This window comes from Triticum aestivum, chromosome 5B, assembly GCF_018294505.1.
Source record: "Triticum aestivum cultivar Chinese Spring chromosome 5B, IWGSC CS RefSeq v2.1, whole genome shotgun sequence".
Classification (NCBI taxonomy): Eukaryota; Viridiplantae; Streptophyta; class Magnoliopsida; order Poales; family Poaceae; genus Triticum; species Triticum aestivum.
The window spans coordinates 366,283,455-366,300,217 of NC_057807.1; positions in this window are offsets into that span (position 1 = coordinate 366,283,455).

A 16,763-nucleotide genomic window follows, 5' to 3' on the forward strand; every position below is an offset into this window, starting at 1 on the left:
AGTCGATGCACTCGGCGTGCCCCCACTGGATCATGAACACCCAGTGGGTGTGCCCTGCGCAAACCCACTGACAAGAATCCTACCAAGAGAGAAGAAAAAAGAAAAAACTTCGATTGGAAATTGTACTCATAATGGTACTTACTCGGACATTGGTCTCCAGTGCCGTGCTGGTGTCATAGGCCTCCTTCAGTCGGCTGCACAACAACCCCACCTGGATCAGAGCTTCCTTGCTTGCCCCCACCTGGACTTTAGGGACACGGTACAGGGGGAAAGAAGTGACCGGAGCTGATGGAGACATAGAGGCAGGCCTTGGAGTCGGGACCATTGCCGACCCACTCAGAGGAACCAGCGAGCCCCCTGCAGCCGGGATCACCGCAGTCGCGGATGCTGAGCCACTTGGAGCAATAGGACTCGGCCCCGTAGTTCTTGTGGCGGGCTTCGCCGGGGAAACACGGGTCACTTGGCAAGGGGAAGCGTCCGGCATTGGCACATCCGCACTCGGCGCTTTCTCCTTGGCGGCATCTGGGTTGGGTGGAGCATTCATTTTGTCATTATCTAGCCGAATGATTTCTGGTGGAGCTACACGAGTACACGAACCTGAAGAGTCAACGAAGACCAGTCGGAAGATAGTCAAGCACCACGAGCAGTTGATACGTCCATTTTGCATCATGTTTACGTACTGTTATTTATAATATTTTTATGTATAATAATGCTTTTTTGGAGTAATTCTAATGCCTTTTCTCTCATAATATGCAAGGTTCACACAAAGAGGGAGAATTCCGACAGCTAGAAATCTGAACCTGAAAAAGCTACATCAGGCCACCTATTCTACACAACTCCAAATGAGTTGGAACTTCACAAGGAATTTTTATGGAATAAGTAAGAAGTAATGGAGCAAATAACTACTGGAGGGGGCCACCTGGTGAGCACAAGACACCAGGGCACGCCCTGGTGGGTTGTGCTCAGCCCAGCCCACCTTTGGTGCCCATCTTCTAGTATATAAGTCATTTTGACCTAGAAAAATAAGGAGAGGACTTTTGGGACGAAGTGCCGCCGTCTCGAGGGCGAACTTGGGCAGGAGCACTTTTGCCCTCCGGTGGAGCGATTCCATCGGGGGAACTTCCCTCCCGGAGTGTAAATCATCGTCATCATCATCACCAACAACTCTCCCATCTTGGGGAGGGCAATCTCCATCAACATCTTCAATAGCACAATCTCCTCTCAAACCCTAGTCCATCTCTTGTGTTCAATCTTTGCACCGGAACTATAGATTGGTGCTTGTGGGTGACTAGTAGTGTTGATTACATCTTTTAGTTGATTACTATATTGTTTATTTGGTGGAAGATTATATGTTCAGATCCATTATGCTATTTAATACCCCTCTGATCTTGAGCATGATTATCATTTGTGAGTAGTTACTTTTGTTCTTGAGGTCAAGGGAGAAATCTTGTTGCAAGTAATCATGTGAATTTTATGTGTTCGATAATTTGATGGTATGTATGTTGTGATTCCCTTATTGGTGTCATGTGAACGTCGACTACATGGAACTTCACCATATTTGGGCCTAAGGGAATGCATTGTGGAGTAGTTATTAGATGATGGGTTGCAAGAGTGACAGAAGCTTAAACCCTAGTTTATGCGCTATTACGTAAGGGACTAATTTGGATCCAAAAGTTTAATTCTATGGTTAGAATTTATTATTAATACTTTTCTCGTAGTTGTGGATGCTTGCGAGGGGGGTAATCATAAGTAGGAGGTTTTTCAAGTAAGAACAGCACCTAGGCACCGGTCCACCCACATATCAAATTATCAAAGTAGCAAACAGAAATCAAATCAACAGGATAAAAGTGACTAGATGAAATTCCCGTGTGCCCTCAAGAACACTTTGCTTATCATAAGAGACCATTTTGGCCTGTACATTGCCTCGAAAGGATTGGGCTACCTCGCTGCACTTTTCTTACCATTACTGTTACTTGCTCATTACAAATTATCTTGCTATCAAACTACTCGTTACTTATAATTTCAGTGCTTGCAGACATTACCTTGCTGAAAACTACTTGTCATTTCCTTCTACTCGTCGTTGGGTTTAACACTCTTACTTATCGAAAGGACTATGATTGATCCCCTATACTTGTGGGTCATCAAGGCTCTTTTCTGGCACCGTTGCTAGGGAGTGAAGCGCTCTTGGTAAGTGGAAATTGGTAAGGAAAAACTATTACTAAGTGCTGAAATTTATTGTCACTTGTTACTATGGAGAACAATCCTTTGAGGGGATTGTTCGGGGTATCTTCACCTTGATCGGAACCACAATTAGTTGCCCCTCAACCCACTGCACCTACTGATAATATTGAATATGAAATTCCTTCGGGTATGATAGAACAACTACTAGCTAATCCTTATGCAGGAGATGGAACCGAACATCTTGATATGCATTTGATATATGTGGAAGAAATTTGTGAATTATTTAAGCTTGCAGGTTTACCCGGAGATGAAGCTAAGAAGAAGGTTTTCCCTTTATCTTTGAAGGGAAAATCATTGACATGGTATAGGCTATGCGATGATATTGGATCTTGGAATTGGAATTGGTTGAAATTGGAATTCCATCAAAAAAATTATCCTATGCATCTAGTTCATCATGATCGGAATTATATATATAATTTTTGGCCTCGTGAAGGAGAAAGTATCGCGCTAGCTTGGGGGAGGCTTAAGTCAATGTTATATTCATGCCCCAATCATGAGCTCTCAAGAGAAATTATTATTCAGAATTTTTATTCTCGACTTTCTCATAATGATCGATCCATGCTCGATACTTCTTGTACTGGTTCCTTTATGAAGAAGACTATTGAATTCCGGTGGGATATTTTAGAAAGAATTAAACGCAACTCTGAAGATTGGGAACTCGACGAAGGTAAAGAGTTAGGTATTAAGCTTAAGTTTGATTGTGTTAAATCTTTTATGAATACCAATGCTTTCAAAAGTTTAGCACTAAATATGGACTAGACTCTGAGATAGTAGCCTCCTTTTTTGAATCTTTTGCTACTCATGTTGATCTCCTTAAGAGAAGTGGTTTAAATACCACCACCCCCCCTATTAAAGAAGAAATTAAAGAACCGATAGTTGCTAAAGAAGAAACTATCATTTACAATGTTGATCCAGTTGTTCCTACTGCTTACATCAAGAAACCACCTTTCCCTGTTAGGATGAAGGAACATGCTAAGGTTTCAATTGTGGTCAATAGAAGTTATATTAGAACACCTAAACTAGCTGAACAAATCAAGGTAGAACCTAGTGTTGCCATGGTTAAGGATCTCCTGGTTGAAAACATAGATGGGCATGTTATTTACTTCTGTGATGAAGTTGCTAGAATTGCCAAACCCAATGAAAAAGATAAACATAGACTTGTTGTTGGCATGCCTATTGTCTCAGTTAAGATAGGAGATCACTGTTATCATGGTTTATGTGACATAGTTGCTAGCGTGAGTGCTATTCCTTTTACTTTATATCAAAAAATTATGAATGACATAGCACCTGCTGAGATATAAGACATAGATGTTACTATTAAACTTGCTAATAGAGACACAATCACACCACTTGGGATTGTTAGAGATGTTGAAGTCTTGTGTGGGAAAATAAAATACCCTACTGATTTTCTTGTTCTTGGTTCCCCACATGATGACTTTTGTCCCATTATCTTTGGTAGACCTTTCTTGAACATTGTTAATGCTAAAATATATTGTGAGAAACAAATTGTTGGTGTTAGTTTTGGCGATGAGTCTCATGAGTTTAATTTTTCCAAGTTTAGTAGAAAGCATCATAAGAAAGAATTGCCTAGTAAGGATGAAATTACTAGTCTTGCCTCTATTGTTGTACCTCCTACTAATCCCTTAGAACAATATCTGCTAGACTATGAAAATGATTTGCATATGCACGAAAGAAATGAAATAGATAGAATCTTGTTCGAACAACAACCTCTGCTTAAGCACAGTTTGCCTATTGAAACTCTAGGAGGTCCTCCTCCACCTAAAGGTGATCTTGTGTTTGAATTAAAACAATTGCCACACACTTTGAAATATGCTTATCTTGATGAGAAGAAGATATATCATGTTATTATTAGTCCTAACCTTTCAGAACATGAAGAATAAAGATTATTGAAAGTTCTAAGGAAGCACTGAGCTACTATTGGATATACACTTGATGATCTTAAGGGAATCAGTCCCACTCTATGTTAGCACAAGATTAATATGGAACCTGATGCTAAACCCGTTGTTGATCACGAACGTCAGTTGAATTCGAAGATGAAAGAAGTGGTAAGGACGAAAATATTAGAACTTCTGGAAGCAGGTATAATCTATCCTATAGCTGATAGTAGATTGGTAAGTCATGTCCATTGTGTCCCTAAGAAAGGAGGTATTACTGTTGTTCCTAATGATAAGAATGAACTTATTCCAAAAAGAATTGTTACAGGCTATAGAATGGTAAATGATTTTAGAAAATTAAACAAAGCAACTAGAAAAGATCATTACCCTCTGCCTTTTATTGATCAAATGCTAGAAAAATTATCTAAGCACACACATTTTCGCTACCTTGATGGATATTCTGGTTTTTCACAAATACTTGTTTCTCAACCTGATCAAGAAAAGACCACTTTTACTTGTCCTTTTAGATCTTATGCTTATAGACGTATGCCTTTTGGTTTATGCAATGCACTTGCTACCTTTCAAAGATGTATGATTTCTATATTCTCTGACTTTTGTGAAAAGATTGTTGAGGTTTTCATGGATGACTTTTCTATTTATGGGAAGTCTTTTGATGATTGTTCAAGCAATCTTGATCGAGTTTTGCAGAGATGTGAGCAAACAAATCTTGTCTTGAATTGGGAGAAGTGCCACTTTATGGTTAACAAAGGTATTGTTTTGGGCCATAAAATTTCTAAAAGAGGTACTGAGGTGGACAAAGCTAAGGTTGATGCAATTGAGAAAATGCCATGTCCTAAAGATATCAAATGTATTTGTAGTTTCCTTGGTCATGCTAGTTTCTATAGGAGATTTATCAAAGACTTCTCTAAAATTTCTAGGCCTCTTACAAATCTTTTGCAAAAGGATATTTGATACGTATCCAACGTATCTATAATTTTTGATTGTTCCATGCTATTATAGTATCTGTTTTGGATGTTTAGTGGACTTTATTATGCTCTTTTATATTATTTTTGGGACTAACCTATTAACCGAAGGCCCGGTGCCAGTTTCTGTTTTTTTGCCTATTTTAGAGTTTTGCAGAAAAGGAATACCAAACGGAGTCCAAACAAAATGAAACCTTCCTGGTGATCTTTCTTGGACCGAAAGCAAACCAGAAGACTTGGAGATGAAGTCAGAGACGTAACAAGGAGGCCACAAGGCAGGAGGGCGCGCCCCCACCCTCGTGGGCCCCTCGTAGCTCCACCGACCTAGTTCTTTCGCCTATATATACTCTTATACCCTAAAAACATCAGGGGATCCACGAAACTTTTTGCACCGCCGCAACCTTCTGTACCCGTGAGATCCCATCTTGGGGCCTTTTCCGGCGATCTGTCGGAGGGGGGATTCGATCACGGTGGGCTTCTACATCAACACTATTACTTCTCCAATGAAGCGTGAGTAGTTTACCACAGACCTTCGGGTCCATAGTTATTAGCTAGATGGCTTCTTCTCTCTCTTTGATTCTCAATACAAAGTTCTCCTCGATGTTCTTGGAGATCTATTCGTTGTAATACTCTTTTGCGGTGTGTGCCGAGATCCAATGAATTGTGGATTTATGATCAAGATTATCTACGAATATTATTTGGTTCTTCTCTAAATTCTTATATGCATGATTTGATATCTTTGCAAGTCTCTTTGAATTATCAGTTTAGTTTAGCCTACTAGATTGATCTTTCTTGCAATGGGAGAAGTGCTTAACTTTGGGTTCAATCTTGCGGTGTCCTTTCCCAATGACAGTGGGAGTAGCAAGGCACATATTGTATTGTGTCCATCAAGGATAACAAGATGGGGTTTTCATCATATTGCTTGAGTTAATTCCTCTACATCATGTCATCTTTCTTAATGCGTTACTCCATTCTTTATGAACTTAATACTCTAGATGCATGCCGGATAGCGGTCGATGTGTGGAGTAATAGTAGTAGATGCAGGCAGGAGTCGGTCTACTAGACATGGACGTGATGCCTATATTCATGATCATTGCCTTAGATGTCATCATAATTATGCGCTTCTCTATCAATTTCTCGGTAGTAATTTGTTCACCCACCGTAATACATGCTATCCCGAGAGAAGCCACTAGTGAAACCTATGGCCCCCGGGTCTCTTTTCCATATTATTGAATCTCGTTTACATCTTGCTAGTTTCCGATCTATTATTTTGCAATCTTTACTTTCCAATCTATATCAGATCTCACTTTTGCGAGTGACCGTGAAGGGATTGACAACCCCTTTATCGCGTTGGTTGCAAGTTCTTGATTGTTTGTGCAGGTATTCGGTGACTTGTTGTGCGTCTCCTACTGGATTGATACCTTGGTTCTCAAAACTGAGGAAAATACTTCCACTACTTTGCTGCATCACCCTTTCCTCTTCAAGGGAAAACCAATGCAAGCTCAAGAGGTAGCAAGAAGGATTTCTGGCGCCGTTGCCGGGGAGATCTTTGTCAAGTCAAGTGAAAGTGCGTTATATCGACTAGAGGGGGGTGAATAGGCGATTTTTATGAATTCTTCACTGAGGAATTTGCCGGTGAGGAAATTCCTTAGCGAAGAACTACTTGCAGTGGAATAAGTACTCAGAAGTAAGCATAACAGAATACAGACATAGTCATCATGATGAAATGAAGACAAGCACAGAGTACAGAAAGCGTAATCACGGGATAACACAAGATGAAGACAAACAGACTGAAGAAATTGAACTGAGGAAATTGAGAAAGTCTTCAGTCAAAGTCTTCAAACACAGATATGAACAATCACTCAACACAGCAATGAGGAAATGAAAGAGTTGAGGAAATAGAACCAGTAAGGTTGGTGAAAACAATGATTTGGTAGACCAGTTCCAACTGCTATCTCAGTTGTACGTCTGGTTGGAGCGGCTGAGTATTTAAACTCGAGGACACACAGTCTCGGACACCCAGTCGCTGAGCACGCAGCTCAGGACACCAAGTCCTCACCGTATTCTCCTTGAACTAAGGTCACACAGACCTCGTCCAATCACTCGTGGTAAGTCTTCAGGCGACTTCCAAACCTTCACAGACTCAGTCACTCGGCGATCCACAATTCCTCTTGGATGCTCTATACCATGACGCCTAACTGTCTGGAAGAAGCACAGTCTTCAAAGGTAATAAGCGTCGGATCCACGCAGGATCAATCTGTTCAGTGATGCTCAATCACTTTCAGTTTGTGGGTGTTTGGGTTTGGGTTTTTCCTCACTTGATGATTTTCGCTCAAAGTCCTCGGAGGATGGTATGCTCTCAAATGACAAGTGTCAGTTTCTCTCGGAGCAGCCAACCAGCTAGTGGTTGTAGGGGCGGCTATTTATAGCCTAGGGAGCAGCCCGACATGATAAGATATAAATGCCCTTCAATGATATGACCGTTAGGTGGATAAGATATTTTGGGACAGCTGGCGCGAGCGCAACAACGGTCGGAAATTTGACTCTCAAATTCCTCAGGGCTATCATGTTCCTCACTGTGTAGGCAATCCGCACTGGTGAATTCCTAACTCCTCAGTCAGAACAAATTCCTCAGCGACCAGAAGAACTTCGTCTCTGTCACTGAAGAAATTGATTGAACTGTATGAGATTTCCAAAGGCTTCACTCGAAGGGATTGGTAGGTGTAGGATTTTGAGTTGAGCATCACATGGAAATTTTTCCTTAGTATTTCCTCGACCCCCTTTAACAGTACGGTGTTTCCTATGACTCAAGAAAGAGAAAACGAAACAATCGAAAACAAAAGTCTTCACGCTTCATGTTCCTCAAATGAATACCAAGTCTTCATGGTCACACCAATTTCTTCACTTTCAAAGTCTTCAGAAAGTCTTCAGAATATCAAAGTCTTCAGTCGAAGAACTTCATTTTTAGGGGTCGAATTTCTCTGTAAATATCAAACTCCTCATAGACTTATAGACCTGTGTACACTCATAAACACATTAGTCCCTTAACCTATAAGTCTTCAATACACCAAAATCACTAAGGGGCACGAGATGCACTTACAATCTCCCCCTTTTTGGTGATTGATGACAATATAGGTTAAGTTTTCAACGGGGATAAACATATGAAGTGTAAGTACTGATATTGAGGAATTTGATTGCAAGATATAGAAGAACCCCCCTGAAGATGTGCATAGTGAGGAATTTGCTTTTGAGGCAATGCACATTTGAAGAGTTGAATCATGGAGATCTAACCCTATATCTTGTAATTCATACACGCATTCTACATATAATATGAAGAATTTGAAATGCATGATGAAATATGGTGACTGATGTAATTCAGCATGCGTGTATTGACATATAACGAAGAATAAGCATGCAGAGGAACACATCAAAAGTATTAGAGCACCATCGGGTTTAAGATTACAACTCGATCCAATAAAAGTTTCAGAAGAGCGAGAGTTGTAACTTAGCAAAAAACGCCCATATAATAGACCCGCTTGAAGACTAACTCAAATTTCTCCCCCTTTGTCATCGAATGACCAAAAGGATCGAAACTGAGGACTAACGCCCCTGAAGAATATCAAGTTGATGGAGGAGCGTCAGCGTTGTCGGGGTCGGTTGTCGTAGTAGGGCCTGCCGCAGTGTCGTCCAAGTCTTCATTTTCATCAGTGTCGCACGATGAAGAATAGGAGCTGGCCACCAAGGAAGGAACCTTGACCTTCTTGAATTTCTTCGGTGGAGGTGCAGACCAGTCAAATTCTTCCTTGAGACCCATTTTCTTCAGATCTTCTGCGTTGTAGACATGAGATAGAACATCCCAGGTACGGTTAAAGGTTTCATGGAGGTAGTAGTGGTTTTTCTTCACTGCATTGTGTGTTGAGGTCATGTTGTGAAGAATTGAACCAAACTGACGCTTGACCCATTTATGATTGCGATCAACTTTCTGATGAAGACTGAGGAGTAACTCACGATCAGTCATCACCCTGGGTGCTGTGGCTTGAGGATTTTGCTTGGCAGAGGTGTTGGCGGCATAGTCATGTGTGGCAGAGTCATCATTGGTGGAGTAGGATGCAGCCTTGCAAAATCGACCATCCAATGGACGAATGCCTTCATCTATCACAGCAGTTGCCTTGCCTTTGTCATCAGCTGAGGAAAATGTCCGTTTGAGGACTTCAATTGGAGGCAAGAAGCTGTCGTGGTTCAGAGTATCAGCCTTGTAATTGAGTGAAGACCTTATCCTGATGAACCTCATAATCCATGGTGCATAAGGCTTCAGCTCAAATGGTGACATAGCAATATTCACCAGAGTCCTCATGAAGAAATCATGGAAGTTGATGGGAACGCCATGAATGATATTGAAAAGCATATTATTCATGATGCCAACGAATTCTTCATCATTTGAGTCGTGGCCTTTGATAGGACTCATTGTCTTCGTCAGAATGCAATAGACAGTCCGTGGCACATACAGTAATTCCTTGATGAGGAATTTGGTTCGAGGGGCCTGCCCTGGCTTCAAAGGCTTCATCAGCACTTGCATGTAATGATTTGTAAGCTCGGGTTCATTGTAGATGCAACGAGCACCTTCAAGGGGAGGACTGAGTGGGAGGCCACGAAGCAATTCAGTTGCTGGTGCCTTGTAGTGAGTATTTTCTGACATCCAGTCCAGCACCCATGAGTTCACATCTTCAGGATTTCCTGTGATGTGCAGCGTCGCATAGAATTGAAGAATGAGTTCTTCATTCCAATCACAGATGTCAGTGCAGAAATTCAGCAATCCAGCATCGTGAAGAACACTGAGGACTGGCTCAAAGCCCGACAGAGATTCCATGTCCACGTGAGGAATGTGTGCATGATCGAAGACTTTGTCTTTGTTGAATAGCACTGGGGAATAGAAATTGGCTTGACTAGCAGTCCAGAAACGCCTCTTCCGTATGCGAGCAGAATCATAAGGGTTGTAATCAGTGAAGAAAACATGCTCGCTAAAGAAATCTTCAGCCTTGAACTTTTGCTTGCGTGAGAATGGATCCGTTGGCTTTGGCAGAGGAGTGTCAGTGAGTTGCATCACGACCTCAGGAATCGCAATCTCAGGTTCTTCAGGCTGAGGAATTTCTGGTTCCTCTTCAGTTGCAGTCTGCGTGTTCAAAAGATCAGCAGCAACAGGTTCTTCAGCACTAGTGGCTGGTATTTCTTCATGCACAGACGAGGTGGGATGAGTTTCTTCAGAGCCCAGCTGAACGGTTGGTGCAGGGGACTGAGATATTTGTTGTATTGGGGTGAAGGATGGAGAATTGGGATGCTAACTTTCCCAAAATTCATCATTCATCACAGGCGTAGTGCATCCAATATCCACGTCTTCATCTTCAATTTCTTCAACGCCAGCCTCTTTAGTTGTGAACTAAGGCATTGGCGAGGACACAACAGGCGTTGAAGGGATCGCGTCCACTTCAATTTCTTCATCAATCTGCTCTGACGAACCAGCAGAATGATTTTCTTCATCAGATCCGCTAGGGATCACATATTCTTCACCAAAAGGAACAAGGTCCTCTGATGGCATGGTGGAAATCAGAACAGCATCAATCGGATTGTCAAACGAGCTTGTCATAGGCTTCATCTTCTTTGGAGCTGACGATTCTGAAGCAGTTGATGCTTTCCTTTTCTTCACTGCAGCTCGCTCTGCAGCCTTGGTCTTCTTCACATCTGAGGCAGATGGAAGGATAGGAGTTGGTGTAGGTGCGGGAGGAGCTGAGGAATCTGTTTGAATTTCCTCAGGCGCAACTGATGCAGTTGCCCTGACTTCTTCAGTTTCTTCAGGCGCACCACTAGTGGATGCCCTGGCAATTTCTTCAGCGACTGGAATGGAGTCATCAGCCCTGGAACTAGCATTTTTTTCAGCAGGCTGAAAGTCATCAGCGGTGCTGGCATGTTCTTCAGTTGGCTGAGCAGAGGCCCCAGCTTGAGGAACTTCTTGTTGCAATGGGGCTGCAACATTTGTGAATTTCTTAGTCAGTTTCACAAACCTGACTTTGGCTCCTTGCCAATCAGCATAATAAGCATTGAAATCATCGTTGAGGACTTTGATTTTAGCTTGGATCTTCACAAGATCGTTAGTGGTCATAGAGAGAATGTTATTCTTCAAAAACTTTTCTTTCTTGTACTGGGCCTTCTTGATCTGCCTAGCCTTCTCAAATTTCCATTTCTCTTTAGTGATGAAATGGGTCAGCATGTGACTTTGGCCAGGAGTCAAATGAAAATCAGGCATAGGGTTGTCTGGATCCTTGTGCCAGAGATCAATGTAATCGAGGATCGCCCTTGGATCCAAAAGCAGTGGCACAGGTGTGCCTTTGGCTCTAGCGGCCCTTTCTTGTATGTCTTTGATGATTTCTGCAAGTTCATCATCATCAGCTTCATCGTCAGATGGCACTTGGAAGGCAACCTATTTCTTCTTCGGACTTGGCTGAGGACCTCGACCAGCCGTTGCCTTTGTCTTCAGCAGAGTGGGGCCTGATGAAGAGTTTGGTGCAGCTCAGGAACTCGCTGAGACACTAGAGGCAATAGTGATGCCTGCAGTCCTTTGGCACGTGGCCAGATGTACATGTGCTGAGGACTTTGCCGGAGTAGCTGAGGACTTTGGGGGAGGAGCTGAGGATTTTGGAGGAGCAGGAGCAGCATGAGGAACTGGTCGTGAGGGCTTTGAAGAATCTGGCCGTGAGGGCATTGCTGAGGAACTTGGCTGTGAGGGCACAGTTGGTGAAGCACTTGGCTTGTGAGCAGGCTTCTTTGCCATTGATTTTCTAGGCTTGACAGAGGCCTCAATGGTAGCAGCAGTAGCAGAGTCTTCATTGAATTTACTCACTGCTTCTTTGGCTTGTCTTGCCAACTTGGCTTGGCGTTTGGCCCATTCTTCAGGAAAATCCTCACCACGCTTGATGCTGGTGGGGTCAGCTTCTTGGCCAGGTGCCAATGGAGCTCTTGGGCATGGAGGATTTAGTGCGAATTTCTTCATATACTTTGGAGTAACATACTTGTACTCCCTCCATTCTCTTGCCCATCTCCTTTCAATCCTCTGTATGTGCACCTTGCGCTGATTTTTGTTCTCCTTTCCGAACTTGGCCTCATCAGGTGTGCAATAGTCAGCATAGATGTCCTCAGGTATTTCAAACGCAGTCATGACCTCAGGCCTCTTTCCTCCTTTCTGTGGCTTCTTACCATCTGCCATATTCTTCAGTTGAGGAATTTGAACAATCGAATTCTCTGAAGAAGTATGCAACTTTTCTTCGAGGAACGCTACAAATGAGTTAAGTTGATGAGAACCTAGTGATTCAGCAGCGGACATGAGTACCTGTGAACAGAGTATAGTTGCGAGGAATTTGGAGAGGTCATATGCGTTCTCAGAAAGTTTTTCAAAAAGAACAAGTTTGAGGAATTTGACCAGATGAGCCTTGAAGAATTTCACTAAGCGTTCTTTGTCTTAGGTTCCAGAGTTGTATAGATCGACGATCCACACAATTGAGGAATCTTGAAGAAAAATGATGCTTAGAGAAACGAATCAAGAACAGATGACTAGTGAGGTGTTTTGTGTGTGAGGATTTGAAGAATAAAACACCTTTGAAGATTTTGTAGAGAAAATTTGAATCAAAGAGGGCAGTAAAAGTAACCTTTAATTACCCTTGATGAAGAACACGACAAACTGAGAAGTGTAGATTTGAAGCTCGTCAGTTCAGATCTTCCACGCCCTAACTCGGCGGAGGAAGACAGCTACGGCGGCGGCGGAGTGAAGATTTCTGCGGCCGGCGCGAGTACGACGGCGACGAGGTCGAGGCAGTGAAGCTCTTCCTCACCGGCGACGATGGAGTAGCGGCGGCGCTAGGGTTTGAGAAGCTCGAGTGAGATAGAGCGGTCGAGCGGAGTAAAGGAAGTGAGGAAGGGGTGAGGGGGTATTTATAGTCGCAGTGAAAAAATGTTCGCCCGAAGATTTAGGACGAACGTGCCCCTGACCCTTCTCATTCGCATGACATGTGTCACCCACGTACTAAAAAGTGGAGATCGTGTTAGATCGTGGGTGAATAGATAAGTCTATCATGGGATACGGAACGGTTTGAGCGGCAAAGCCGAAAATTTGAATAAGATAAGTTAAAAGTTCCGTTTGCAATTTCTTCAGCTGACAAGGACACAGTGAAGATTTTGAACGAGTTTCAAATAGAACGCACATGAAGAATTTGTGAATAGATTGGGCTGAGTATAGCATAGAGGGGAAAGGGTCCGATCACATTCACTTAGCAGAAAACGCAACTTGAAGAAATAGCCATAAGTGAATGCTGTCGAGGACGTAAACCCATATATATATATATATATATATATATATATATATATATATATATATATATATATATATATATAGCCAATGAAGATAAACGACGGAAACAGTGAAGATTTTGCAAAGTTGAAGAATTTGAAAAACTGAAGAATTTCAAAACTGAGGAATTTCAAAAAATGAAGATTTTCAACTTTGGTGGTGGCGTGACCCACCGTATAAGAATGATGATTTCAGACACCGCGTACAATTGTCGTAGGGTTCTGAGAATCAAATTCTTCATTAATTTCTTCACACTTAGAGTGTTATTCTTCATTGATTGAAGAAAAACGTTTCTTCATGTGTTGCACATCTAAGTCATCAATTTTGCATAAGTGTTAGGATGAGTGTCCCTTTCAAAGAACATTCGAAGACTCTAAGATATTTAGCTCACACCGCAACTTGCTAAATCTCTTCTCATCCAAGGGCTTTGTGAAGATATCGGCTAGCTGTTCTTCAGTCTTCACGTGCTCGATGGAGATGTCGCCCTTCAACACATGCTCATGAAGAAAATGATGAAGAATCTGAATGTGCTTTTTCTTCGAGTGTTGAACTGGGTTGTGAGCAATCTTGATGGCACTCTCATTGTCACAGTAGAGAGGCACATTCTTCACGTCGATGCCGTAGTCCTTGAGAGTTTGCTTCATCCACAACAATTGAGCACAGCAAGAACCAGCAGCAATGTACTCAGCTTCCGCAGTAGAGAGTGATATGCAGTTCTGTTTCTTCGAGGACCAACAGACCAAAGATCGTCCGACGAAATGACAAGTACCAGATGTTGACTTGCGGTCCACACGATCACCAGCACAGTCAGAGTCAGAATATCCAATGAGATCAAAAGTACAGCCCTTGGGGTACCATAATCCTAGTGTTGGTGTGTGAGCTAGATATCGAAGAATATGATTCACAGCCTTATGGTGTGATTCCTTCGGTGTAGCTTGAAATCGGGCACACATGCAAACACTAAGCATTATATCTGGCCTAGATGCACATAAGTACAATAAAGAACCATTCATGGAGCGGTATACCTTGTGATCAAAGTCAATACCATTTTCCTCAGCGCATAGATGACCATTTGTGGGCATAGAAATTTTGACGCCTTTGCTTGCATGCCGAATTTCCTCAGAACATCCTTGAGGTATTTCTCCTGAGATATGAATATGCCATTGTGCTGTTGACGAATTTGAAGACCTAAGAAGAATTTCAACTCTCCCATCATAGACATTTGATATTCTTCACTCATCATATAGCCAAATTCATCACTATAACGTTGGTCAGTACAGCCAAAGATAATATCATCAACGTATATTTGGCACACAAACAGTTCACCATCATAAGATTTAGTAAAGAGAGTAGGGTCGAGTGAACCGGGTGTGAAGCCATTCTTCACGAAGAATTCCTTCAAAGTATCATACCACGCCCGAGGGGCCTTCTTGAGGCCATAGAGGGCCTTGTTGAGTCTGAAGACTTTGTCAGGATTCTTTAGATCTTCAAAACCTGGGGGTTGAGCAACATATACTTCTTCCTCAAGCATACCATTGAGGAATGCACTTTTCACGTCCATTTGATATAAAGTGATATTATGATGGTTAGCATAAGCAAGTAATATGCGAATAGCCTCAAGTCTAGCAATAGGTGCAAAAGTTTCATCGAAATCAATTCCTTCAACCTGTGTGTAGCCTTGAGCTACAAGTCGTGCCTTATTCCTCACCACAAGGCCATTTTCATCTTGCTTGTTGCGGTAGATCCACTTTGTGCCAATGATATTATGCTTTCAACGATCTGGATGTTTGACCAGTTCCCAGGCATTGTTGAGCTTGAACTGATGTAATTCTTCTTGCATGGCCTGAATCCACTCAGGCTCCAGAAAGGCTTCATCTACCTTAGTGGGCTCTGTGATGGAGACAAAAGCATAGTGCCCACAAAAGTTAGATAAATTTGAAGCTTTTGAGCGTGTGAGAGGACCTGGTGCTTCAATGTCATCGATGATCTTATCAACTTGCACTTCTTTTGCAATGTGAGGATGAGCTGGTTGTCGTCGAGGAACTTGATCAGCATTTTCTTCAGCACCATTTTCTTCAGCATTGTCTTCACGTGCATTAGCTCGACATTCTTCGCGTTCTGGAATGAATTCTTCAGCAGATTCTTCATTAGGAATGACATCCTCAGTCGCCTTGAACTTGATAGAATCCTCAGGTGTTGGTTCATCTATCATAGAAGGTAGGTGCTCTCTTTGCGAGCCATTAGTTTCATCGAACCGCACATCTACAGTTTCAACAACCTTGTGAAGAGTGTTGTTGAAGACTCTGTAGGTGTGCGAGTCCTTTCTGTAACCAAGCATAAAACCTTCAGTGCTTTCAGTGCAAATTTATCATTGTGATGAGGATCTCTAATCCAACATTTAGCACCGAAGACTTTGAAATAACTCACATTGGGTTTCTTGTCAGTGAGGAGTTCATAGGCAGTCTTCTTCAAGAATTTGTGAAGATATACTTTGTTGATGATGTGGCACGCAGTATCAATTGCATCAATCCAAAAATGACGAGGCGTTTTGTATTCATCAAGCATAGTGCAAGCCATCTCAACAAGAGTTCTGTTCTTGCCCTCCACGACGCCATTTTGCTGAGGAGTATAAGGAGCAGATAACTCATGAGTAATACCAAGTTCAGCAAGATAGTCATCAAGACCAGAATTCTTGAACTCGGTTCCATTGTCACTCCTGATGTGCTTGATTTTCAGACCAAAGTTAGTTGAAGCGCTCGAGGAGAATCGTTTGAAGACTTCCTGCACTTCATGTTTGTAAGTGACAATGTGTACCCATGTGTAACGAGAGTAATCACCAACAATAACAAAGCCATATAGAGATGCATCATTAGTGACTGCTGAGTAATGATTAGGACCAAAGAGGTCCATGTGAAGCAATTCGAATGGACTAGTAGTGGTCATGATAGTCTTCGCTGGATGCTTGGCCTTTGTCATTTTTCCAGCTTCACAGGCTCCACACAAGTGATCCTTGAGGAATTTGACATTCTCAATGCCAATAACATGCTTCTTCTTCACAAGCGTGTGCAAATTCCTCATGCCTGCGTGACCAAGTCGTTGATGCCATAGCCAGCCTTCTGAACCTTCTGCAAGTAGGCACACGGCTGGTTGTGGTCCTGTAGAGAAATCAACAATATACAAATCTCCTCTCCTAAAGCCTTCGAAGACTTTGGAATGGTCAGCTTCCATGATCACAACACAACGATACTTGCC